Source organism: Sander lucioperca, chromosome 4, assembly GCF_008315115.2.
Source record: "Sander lucioperca isolate FBNREF2018 chromosome 4, SLUC_FBN_1.2, whole genome shotgun sequence".
NCBI classification, from domain to species: domain Eukaryota; kingdom Metazoa; phylum Chordata; class Actinopteri; order Perciformes; family Percidae; genus Sander; species Sander lucioperca.
Window position 1 is genome coordinate 31776909 of NC_050176.1, and position 10562 is coordinate 31787470.

Consider the following 10562-nt stretch of genomic DNA (forward strand, 5'->3'; position numbering starts at 1 on the left):
CTCTGATCCCAACATGATACCATGTGAGGTCAAGAATCATTTGTAGTTGTGTTCAATCAATAGTTGATAAATGCATTATGATTTGACAATCAATTAATATATGCAAGAAAAGAATTTCAGTTCAGTTTCACACAAAAGAGGAAAAACATAAATCACAAATTGGTGGCAGTGACGAATATATTCCCAAAATAGAGATGGCAATATGTTTTGACTCGGCTCTATGCTTCCTTTTGTGACATAAAAACATGGAAGACATAACAACATCATAAACAGCACACAGAGGATGTGAATCCAGACGTAAACACAGTCTAAGGTTTGGGTGAAGGAAGCTCCTGCCAACAGCAGCAAGTAAACATCAATCTTCTCGCTGACTGTCTCGTTATGGTCGCTTATGTAGGTCATATAGAGGTATCAGTATATCTTTTTTGATTGATGTGTTTGTTAGTTTATCCTTTAACAATGCAGATGCTCTTTTACTGGCTCATTTTATTAAACCACAAGCATAATTATTTGTTCAGATTACAAGCTTCTGAAGAAGTAGTCAGATCTCCCACACTGTAGTCTCGCATTGCCAGACCTTCCTCCACAGCGCTGCGGAGGAGGCTCTGGCTAGTCCACACAGCTTTCCAGGATGAGAGAAAAACGTGCTCTGGTTTATTGCCATTTCTTTAAACCAATCACAATCATCATGGGCAGCACTAAGCCACGGCGCCTCTGCAAAATAGCCTCAAGAAGGAACTTGTTTTGGTGGAACGTGTACATTCAAAAGTTGTTTTAGTCGTGCAACAGAAAACTCAGATTGGACAGATAGTCTAGCTAGCTGTCTGGATGAACCCTGCAGAGATCTGAGGAGCAGTTAACCATAGTCCTCATAAATCCACCGGAGTTTAAATTCCAACACAAAGAAAGTGGAAGGTAACAGACATCCGGCGGAAGTGGAACATCGTGGATATAGACTACCCACACTGTAAACCCAGCTTAGTAGGAGGCACAGCCCGCCCTGCAGCCTTTTGGGGAAATTTGCACTGATTTCCATGTCCAGATGCTGTCATGCTCTATAGTCCCTTCAGCTATAATGAAGAACATTTGAAAACATTGTGTATTGTAATTCATCTGCTCAGCAGCTTACTCTCGTCTCACTTGTTTTCAAAAGGACAAACAACTGCACTCCAAGTTGTATCTGTCGCCTCCCAAAGTAGGGCGGTTATTTTAAGTTTGTCGTTTCCCACATGAATCAGACAAAATAATCATCTCAACGTTCTAATTAAATTTTATTTATTGTGTGGATACTATGTGCTATGTAAAGACTGTTTTGATGCACAAGATGAAACTGTAAAGCAATAGTTCATCCAAACTCTCCTTGTGTCAAGAAAAACTTCACTGTAACCTCAACACACAGCATGATAGCCTTCACAGTTACATCTGATTCCTATTGTCATATGGATGTGAAGAGTTTTGAAGGGACGTAAAATGTCCACCAGATTTTTTTAGCTGACTGAGCTTCTAATTGCAAAGTGTCCAACACTGGCTCACCTTAATTGTGTGTTTGTCGGCCAAAAACTAACATCTACGCTTTGGTACAGTCATAGCAGCGAGACTTCTAGGAAATCTCTAAGACTGTTAAAATCCCTCGTTATTTATATGATAATTATTAAATTAGGAGAATAAACTCATTTCTTCAACTGTGACTTCCACAGGTCTCTGCAAAAATGTCACAAAACTACGTTAAATACGCTTTTATATGATTGTTAGGAGGCTAGAAACAACTGATGAATTCCATCTTTTGATGAAAAACATCCTAAAATTGTAATGTTAAATGTAATTTAGTAATCTGTATACAAGAATATTCTAATCCATTTAGTGTTGCTTACGGTGTAATTAGTTGTTATTTAAAAAAGTTAATCAAATACTAAATCTGCTCTACATACTGAGTAAGGCATTTTGATCAATGTAACTTTTGAATGCCAAGAGGGTCACCAATTAATGATAATGTGATCCACAGCAAAAAAATGTCCCCCTTCCAAAACTGAACTTACTTTGAGACATTACAGGCTCACCGCATTTTTCACATGGCACATTTCCATCCTCCCTGCACTGTTTTTGACAAATCTCTTAAACCTCCAGCTTGGCTCTGCTACCTCCTACACCTGGCAGTGGTCAGGGTTACACTCCCTGGCAACATGTGAGGACTTTGAATCGAAAAAATGCTCTGTTGCAATCAAACAGTCCTAGTGCCTGCAACGTGATCTGCTGAGTGGGGTGTTTTATGCCAGCTGCACTATCCTTCATCCATTGAATTGCACCTGTGAACTCAAATTGTAGAACATTGGTTTGGGAAAAATAGTCCAGGTTCAATAAACCATTGAATTCCAAATAGGAATTGGCATGAATAGCTAAATAAAAAGGACTCATGTTGAACGAAAAGTTACTCCAATATTCATTCCAAGTCTGATCCAATGTTTGTTAAAAGTTAAACACTCTGTCCCAAAGATAGAAACCAGAGTAACTGAGATGGCAGTCTGTGACACAGTCAAGAGACAAAAATTTGAACTGTTTCATAATAATGAATTTGGGACACAGTCTGGATACAGAAATATGGAAATATGTCACAATCACAGTGACTCTGATGCAAAGATTATTGATTGCTGTATCATCACAAAGTCTTTAAAGTGACTCTGCTATTTATCAACCATGAAGCAGTGTGTGTCCAAGTTGCTCTGTCACAGAAAAATTTGGACATTGCAATAACACATACTTTAAGAGACAGTTGTTGATTTAGTGGTATACAGTATGTAGCTGTTTTTATGTGCTTCAAAGACTTCTTTCACACACAGTAAAGGCTGACAGAAATAAACCTTTTGGATGTCAAAAATAATTGGAGGAGCAGGACAAAAAGGAGGTTCTTCAGATGCCAAAAAATTATCAATTTTGACAAGAAAGCTACGAAAAATGTGACAAAAGGTGTACAGCAGTACTTGTATAGCTTGTTCACATCACTTCAGTTCTAGCTCCTATGGCACCAAGTTTCCTACTAAGTCAGTTGTTTTTAACATCTTATCACTTCCTCATGGTAACAAAAACAACAAAATGTAATAATCGTCGATACTCATGTCCTGTCAAGCCCTCTGTAATTTATATCTGTTGTACTTATCTATCCTCTCTGCTGGTGACAGGTACAGATATACTGTTTCCTCTTTCTCAGCTGTTGCATCCCGTACTGTTAGTGGGACCCCCACTGCGGATGATATGAGCTTACAGCCCACTTTTTGTGCCTGACAATGTATCTGTTGTATAAAAGCCTGGAATCCTTCTTTTTATTCTCAAGGTTACAAAACAGATGCTTTCCTTTGATGTACTCACAAATCATCACATCTCTCATTCTGTATGATCTCTTTAAATTGAGCCTCTGGCTCCTGAGGTAATGTTCCCGAAGCTGTCTAGCCTCATTGTGACATGGTGTGTTGACAAAAGAATCATAAAGCAGAAGGATTTATCAGGCTCTGGTAATCTTGTAGCAATGAGTGTCTCCTGAATCCTATATCAAAGGCATGTGTGATTAAGAAGTACAACATATACGATGGTGGCTTGACTGATGAGTTGTAGCTATTCTCTGGATACCATCATGTACTGTGATTAAACATCAAAGGACTTATGAGTGTTTGTCATACTGTATTTGTCTGTATCTCTGTGCACTTTGGGCTGTCTGACCATTAAACCATGAGCCAATGATTAGAATTACATTTGAACCATTAAACTTCAATGGAACCCCATTTTATAATAATAAAAGTCATTAGTAAGCATATAACATTTTAATTATGTAAATCAGTAAATTAATATACTCAAGAAATGTATATTTCCTATTTCCTAATTTCATAAATTCGGAGCGTAAAGTTATGAGTATGTGGGTTATGATAAAGATAAATTAAACCTCAAATAAAATGTCCATGTTGGGGGATGTTAGGATTCATTCACCAGATGGGATCCAAATGAATATATAATTTTTGGTCAAAGCATTTTTATTACATTTTAATCTTTCCAATCTAATATACTCAGACAGTGGCTGCATTTTTTCTTTATAGGAACAGTGTATTTCTGGATCCAAAACTGCCCCTAACAGTACAGTATGTTAACCATATGTCAGAACCTCCTTAAAAATCTACATGAGTTTCTACAGAAGATCATGAAACAATATGTGAGATATCTATTCCCACTTCCATCATGAAGGTCCACATGATCACACAAAATCATTACTGATGATAAGCACCAACTCTGCCTTGCACACACCTCAGAGCCAGCCGTCCCTGAGGAACACCGTTTTCCTTGAAATTGAACCATGGCCTGTATCGCTGTATTGCATTTTGCAAAGTAAAGACTGTTTTTATCATGACTGGCTTTGAGTGTAACTCAAACCAGATGGAAGGAAATTGGAGATAAATGCAGCTGGAGTCCATGTAAGAGCAGAACCTTTTGGTGGTATAGGATGAGAGGTGATGTCACTGCATGTATGACGTTGCATGCATATAGAATGGTGTATGTATAGAAGAGAAAGGCTACACTGGTGCCATTTATATACTTTACAATGGCTCTTGCAATATTGTTATTATTTCTGTCTCTTTTAAAAGCATCTTAAATGACAATATTTCCAAGAGTAATTCCCATGAAGAACTACTATTATGTGTTACTAATTATACAAAAGATAAAGGCTTTGAGTCAGTACATATAGTTAGTTAAGTACCACCTCATATATTTGAGTTTTTAAGAAAGAACCAGGAAATTATATGGTAGTCATGTATAGTTGTCATAAGCAGTTGTGAATTTAAAGAGGACTTTCCTAAAGTCTCAATGACTGGAATATTGACAGATTTAATCCCAAGATTTGAATATCGGAAACAGTATTCTGTCATTTACAACTACACACTGAGGCAAATTTGACGTTTTTGCATATTAAGCAGACTGCACTTTTATCCTGAATTAGTTGACTTTACTAGAAATTTGCATGGAAACACGTTGCCTTAAACCGTCTAAGTTTTTATACAAGGTGAAACTTAACAGGTTAAGTTGTATTAACACAGCGCGGTAAGTTGATGCAGTAGACAAATCAGGTTTACATTAGTAGTCATTACTAAAAATCATTAATAAACATAAATTAGTTTTTTCTGGAGCCATGTTGTCTAAAATAAGCATGTTAAGTTAAACATGCAAAGAAACATAACAAATATAAAACATTAGGCTACTTGTCACTGCTAAAGAAATAATTTGTTCATATAAATTTTGTTCATTTTCCTTTATGACAATATGATTTTAAGAATAATATATTCAATACATCTGTTCCAACTAAAACAGAAAGGATAACATCAATCATAAAACATTTAAGTTTTCCAATGCATTGTGGTTCATGGGAAGTTTCACTCAGAAGACAGAGTTACTGACTTCCAATCTGTGTATAAGCAACTGAAGACTCACTGCCCAGAGGCCATCAGTCCCCACCCGGGTCTCGGTCATGGTGCAACAATAAATGTAAATAAACATGAACACTAAATCAACCATACAAAACTTATACCCAGATAACATATATCACACCCAAAACATTAACAGAACATTATTCTCTTCTATTCCATCTTTGTTGGGAGTCGCACATGCGCAGTACCAAGGTAAGGACTACTAGCCAGTCAGAAGCAGAGTAGGGCGGGCCCTGACAAACATGCTAGTGTAATCCAAAACAAACCTGCTTCAGCCGGTAACCGTGGCTTCGGCTCAGCCGTACATGTTCAAACCCGAGTCTGATCCCGAAACACAGGCAGAACAACCCGAACCAGCTTCGCAACCTAGACTGGAGCAAGACGTTTCAGAGTGGTAAGTTATTTAAATGTTAACACATTAGTCTTTCATACGTAACGTTTTAATTCTGCACTGTCTCCTGGGCATGGCGATACAACTATCTGAACTCTTCGGGCCTACGCTCTAACTAGCTTGGTTTGAGGGCGTGCTACACTAGCGGCTAGGCGAGCATTATAACGTGTGTTACGAAGTGACACGAAGTGACACAAAGTGACACAAAGTGACACAAAGTGACGCAAAATGACGCGCGTTTGTCATGGAAGTAAAGGCTGTACTACAATACAGCTTAACAGTGTGACGTCTCTGATTGGTCCAACTCGCTGTTACCCTGGAAACGTTTACCATACCCGCGAAAGGCTAGAGCGAGCTTGTTTTTTGCGCCAAATCAAATGTTTTATATTGACGATTCATCTCGTAGCTGGTTGGCTTGGTGCCAGGCTTAAAACTCTTTATATCAGCAATTGTTGAAATGTCAATGAAACAATTGAACAGAGAAAAACAGTGTTTTCTGTGGTAGATGGTAAGTCCCTTTGGGGTGGACTTTGGGATTTTTCACTTTGTAAACCTATTACACGCACAAAAAAGATATATAACACAATAAAGGAAAGGGAAAAAGCCAAAAAGCATTTTTTTTTTTTTTTAACATCCTTAGAAACTAATGTGATTTAGTAATGAATATGTTGTTTTTTTCCCAACTTTTTTTATTTAACACGTGACCAGTGTTGGGTGTAACGTGTTACGCCCAACGCGTTACAAAGTAACACATTGCAGTAACGTAACTACTTTTTCGGGTAAAAAGTAGTGTAACGCGCTACTACTGAAAATTTGGTAACGAAACATAGTTCCTTTTTCAATTTGGCGCAACGTTACTTTTCCCAGGGACAGATTTGACAGCGACAGCCTTCTCAGCTGCGCGCTCAGAAGCTCCACACGGGACGTGACAGAGGCTGGTAGCAGAGCAATCATGGCAAGCGAGAAGCAGCCAAAGCTAACTTTTGAGAGCGTTTTAAGCTTTGTGGCTTTTTGCTAGACGGCGCTCTGAGCCAGGCAGACACAAAGATGACAACCTCACAGATGGATGCGGTGGAGATGGCCTCATACATACACGCAGCGGACCGCTGTTGACGGTTGTGTCGGTTGCACGGACACGCAAGGATTTCCAGAAAAGAGGCTGCATGTGTCTACGCCAATGCACGGACCATCGTGGCTGCGCGACTGGTACAAGTCGATACAGACATTACATACACACTAGCACCGTGTAACGCCAATGATCTGCTGATGTGCATTCAACCCACGCTGGACTTGTTCATAATGAATGAGCCGTCACTCTGTGAGTAGAGAATCCAGTCTGCAGTGTAGTTCAGACACTTCACTGATAAACCAGAGACTGGCTTTATGGTCAAAGATAGTTTTTGTATAATTAACTTCAGTCTCTGCCAGAGACCCCTGCTTTTAAAAGTAACGTAAAAGTAACGAGTAAAGTAAAAAGTTACTTTCCATGGGGGGTAACTAAGTAAAGTAACGGATTACTTTTTTAAGAAGTAACGAGTAACGAGCAAACACTACTTTTTAAAAGTAACTTCCCCAACACTGCACGTGACATACAGCACAATCCATGGTGAACAAAGCATAGTGAAGTTGGTGTCAAGTAGAGCAGTCCAGAAGGACCTCAGTCCTCCAAGTCAGGAGATAAGCTGAGGGAGTCAACGAGTTCTAGGAAAGGGTTCCATGTCTCTAGGAATGTCGTGATAGAGCCTTTCAGAGAATATCTAAGCTTCTCAAGCTTCAAATTGTCAAGCACCTCTTTAATGCAACAGTCATGTGTAGGAGGGCGGGAGAGCCTCCAGTTGAGCAAGATCAGTCTCCGGGCTAGCAGAGATGTAAACGCCAAGGCCCACCTTAGTGCAACAGGGAGGTCAGCGTCAGAGGAAATACCGAAAATGGCTGACAAAGGGCTAGGGGGGGATAGTGCGATCATAGGCTCTGCTCAAGGTGCCAAAAATACTCATCCAAAAAGTAGTTAATTTAGGGCAAGACCAGAACATGAGTATGGTTGGCGGGAGACTGGTTACACCTGTTACAGGCATCCTGGACAGTGGAGTATATTTTGGACAATTTCGCGTTTGTATAGTGGACTTTATGAAGGACCTTGCATTGGATTAAGCCATGACGAGCACATATGGAGGAAGAGTGAACCATAGCCAGTGCAAGGTCCCATTGTTGGTCCGTAATAGCCATATTCAGATCATTCTCCCATGCAGCCTTTGTCAAAGTACGAGGGCTCGCCGAGGTCGAGCATAATGAATCGTACAGTACAGAAACACAATCCCTTCGGTTCGGGTCTGTCGCTAGGAGGGAATCATTCAGGGTATTGGGGGGGGGGGGGGGGGGGGTTTGGAAAGTGGGGGAATGTCTTCTTGACAAAGTCCCTAATCTGGAAAAAGCAAAAGAGGTATGACTTTGGCAGACCATAAAGGGAAGCGAGCTCTGTGAAGGACGCAAATATGCCATCTTTGTAAAGGACGCAGACGACACCATTATTGTGCCAGGCCCTGAATGCAAGGTGTAAAGACATGGTTTTTAAGCAGTGGGGTCAAGACGGAAGGGCCCTGTAAGCCAAAGTTTTTCCTAATTTGAATCCAGATCTTGAGCGAGAGGAATACAATCGGGCATGCGCCCACAGACGTTAAGGGCAGAGGGAGCTGAGACGGGTAGCGAGGCACAGTCGTCGCTCATCCAGTACAGGAGCTTTTGCAAGTTACCTGCCCAGTAGTATCGCCTAAAGTTAGGGAGCGCCAGACCCCCCTCAGCCTTCGGAGACTGTAATACCGCCTTTCGGATCCTAGCAGGTTTCCTGCCCCATAGAAATTTAGATATTGCCCTGTCCAGCTTGTCGAAAAAAGATTTAACGATAAGTACAGGGATGTGCTGGAAAAGATAAAGGAATTTTGGGAGGACAACCATCTTAATCAAATTTATCCGGCCCATGAGGGAGAGTGGTAAGACTGACCAGCGGTCAAAATCGCTTTCAGTTTTTTCGAGTAGTTGAGCTTGTAGCCGGAATATGCACCGAACCATTCCAGAATGTTTAACATCACAGGAAGCGAGACGGCTGGGTTAGCGATGTACAGGAGCAGGTCGTCCGCATATAGTGAGACTTTATGAGTAGTGCCAGATCGTGTGATGCCTTTGAAACCTTCCTCCGGGCGAAGCCAAACGGCCAGAGGTTCTATCGCAATGGCGAACAGGAGTGGCAACAGAGGGCAGCCCTGCCTGGTACCTCTCCAGAGTGAGAAAAGGGGTGACGTGTCGTTAGTTTGAACTGAGGCCATCAGAGATAAATATAATCTGAACCAGAGGATAAAATTGTCGCCCAGGCCGAACCTGTCCATTGCCTCGTATAGGTACTTATACTATATTATAATATACCAGCAGTTAACAGTTATAGTTATACTGTATATTGGCTTGTAACAATTTGACAGTGTTTTTCTAAGCATTTATGAAGTGTTTGTACACAGGTGCAGCAGGTTTAAAACTATTCATTAGTATATATAAAACTGCTAAAAATATACTAAAGGATTACAACTGTGTTACTCTGTGTTGCTAAACATTAAACATTCAGTAACTGTTTATACACCAATTATGAATGCTGCACAGGAAAAGTTATAGTATAGTATAGATTTCAAATATATATTTGGTTTTTTAGCACACAAAACAGTTTACCAAATGTTCTCCAAAAAGACACGGTCATGGTAAACTCTAGTGATAGTGAACAAGCTAAATGAAAAGCCCTTAATGAGTTATAGGATTCTAGTATATTCATAAATGATGTCTTATATATATTCTACCAATAACATCTGCATAACTAAATTCAACATTTTACTTTTTTGATACACTCAGGTTGCAAACTGTAAAGTCTAACATTAAGGGAAAAAAACTCAAAAACATCCTTCAGTTTCATTGTCTGTGATGAATGTTGTTTATGACTGTCTAAATTCTGTACAACTCCAACTGAAACGAGGTGGTGCAGGTGAGTGAAGGCATAAGTTGTGTAAAAAGTAGTCAGAATAACTATATTCTTCTGGCACCTTCAACCTTTTTCCACTGGCAGGTTGCCACACTGTAACAACACCCTCAGACGGATGAACAGTTTCAAAGCAAAATCTGGGGGGGAGCTGAAAAAGGACCCAGAACTAAAATACCCTGTGCATGAAACAAGTAAGATAACATCAAAAAGGATGCACATAGTAACAGACACCTGCATTAACCAGAGAGCATCTGATCTCCAGATAGTTTAAAGAACAACACAATCCATAAAGGAAACCTCTCCAAACTTATTTCATCATTTTCTGTATGAAAATCAGCTCTACTTTTGAAATTGTCTGAGGACCTAGCTTGATTACCATTTAAGATTTGACTAAATCTGGTGAAAGGTACAACAAATTGTTGCTGGTAGATCTCTTCATTACATCTTGGAGTTGGATTAGAGGAAGTATCCAGGGTATTTCTGACAGAGCCACTCTTCTCGTTTGGATTTAACCCTGTATGTTCCACTTTCGCTGCATCTGGGAGCCAGCTGTAGCTCTTTGTATACAGTGTGCAAGTGTGTCTGAGCCTGATTGGGGTCACTAGAGGGTCTGTCTCATTCAATATGCAGCTGATTGAACAACTGGGAGGTCACAAAAGTTCCAACAGCCTGGGCCTACGAAATCGTAGAAATTATA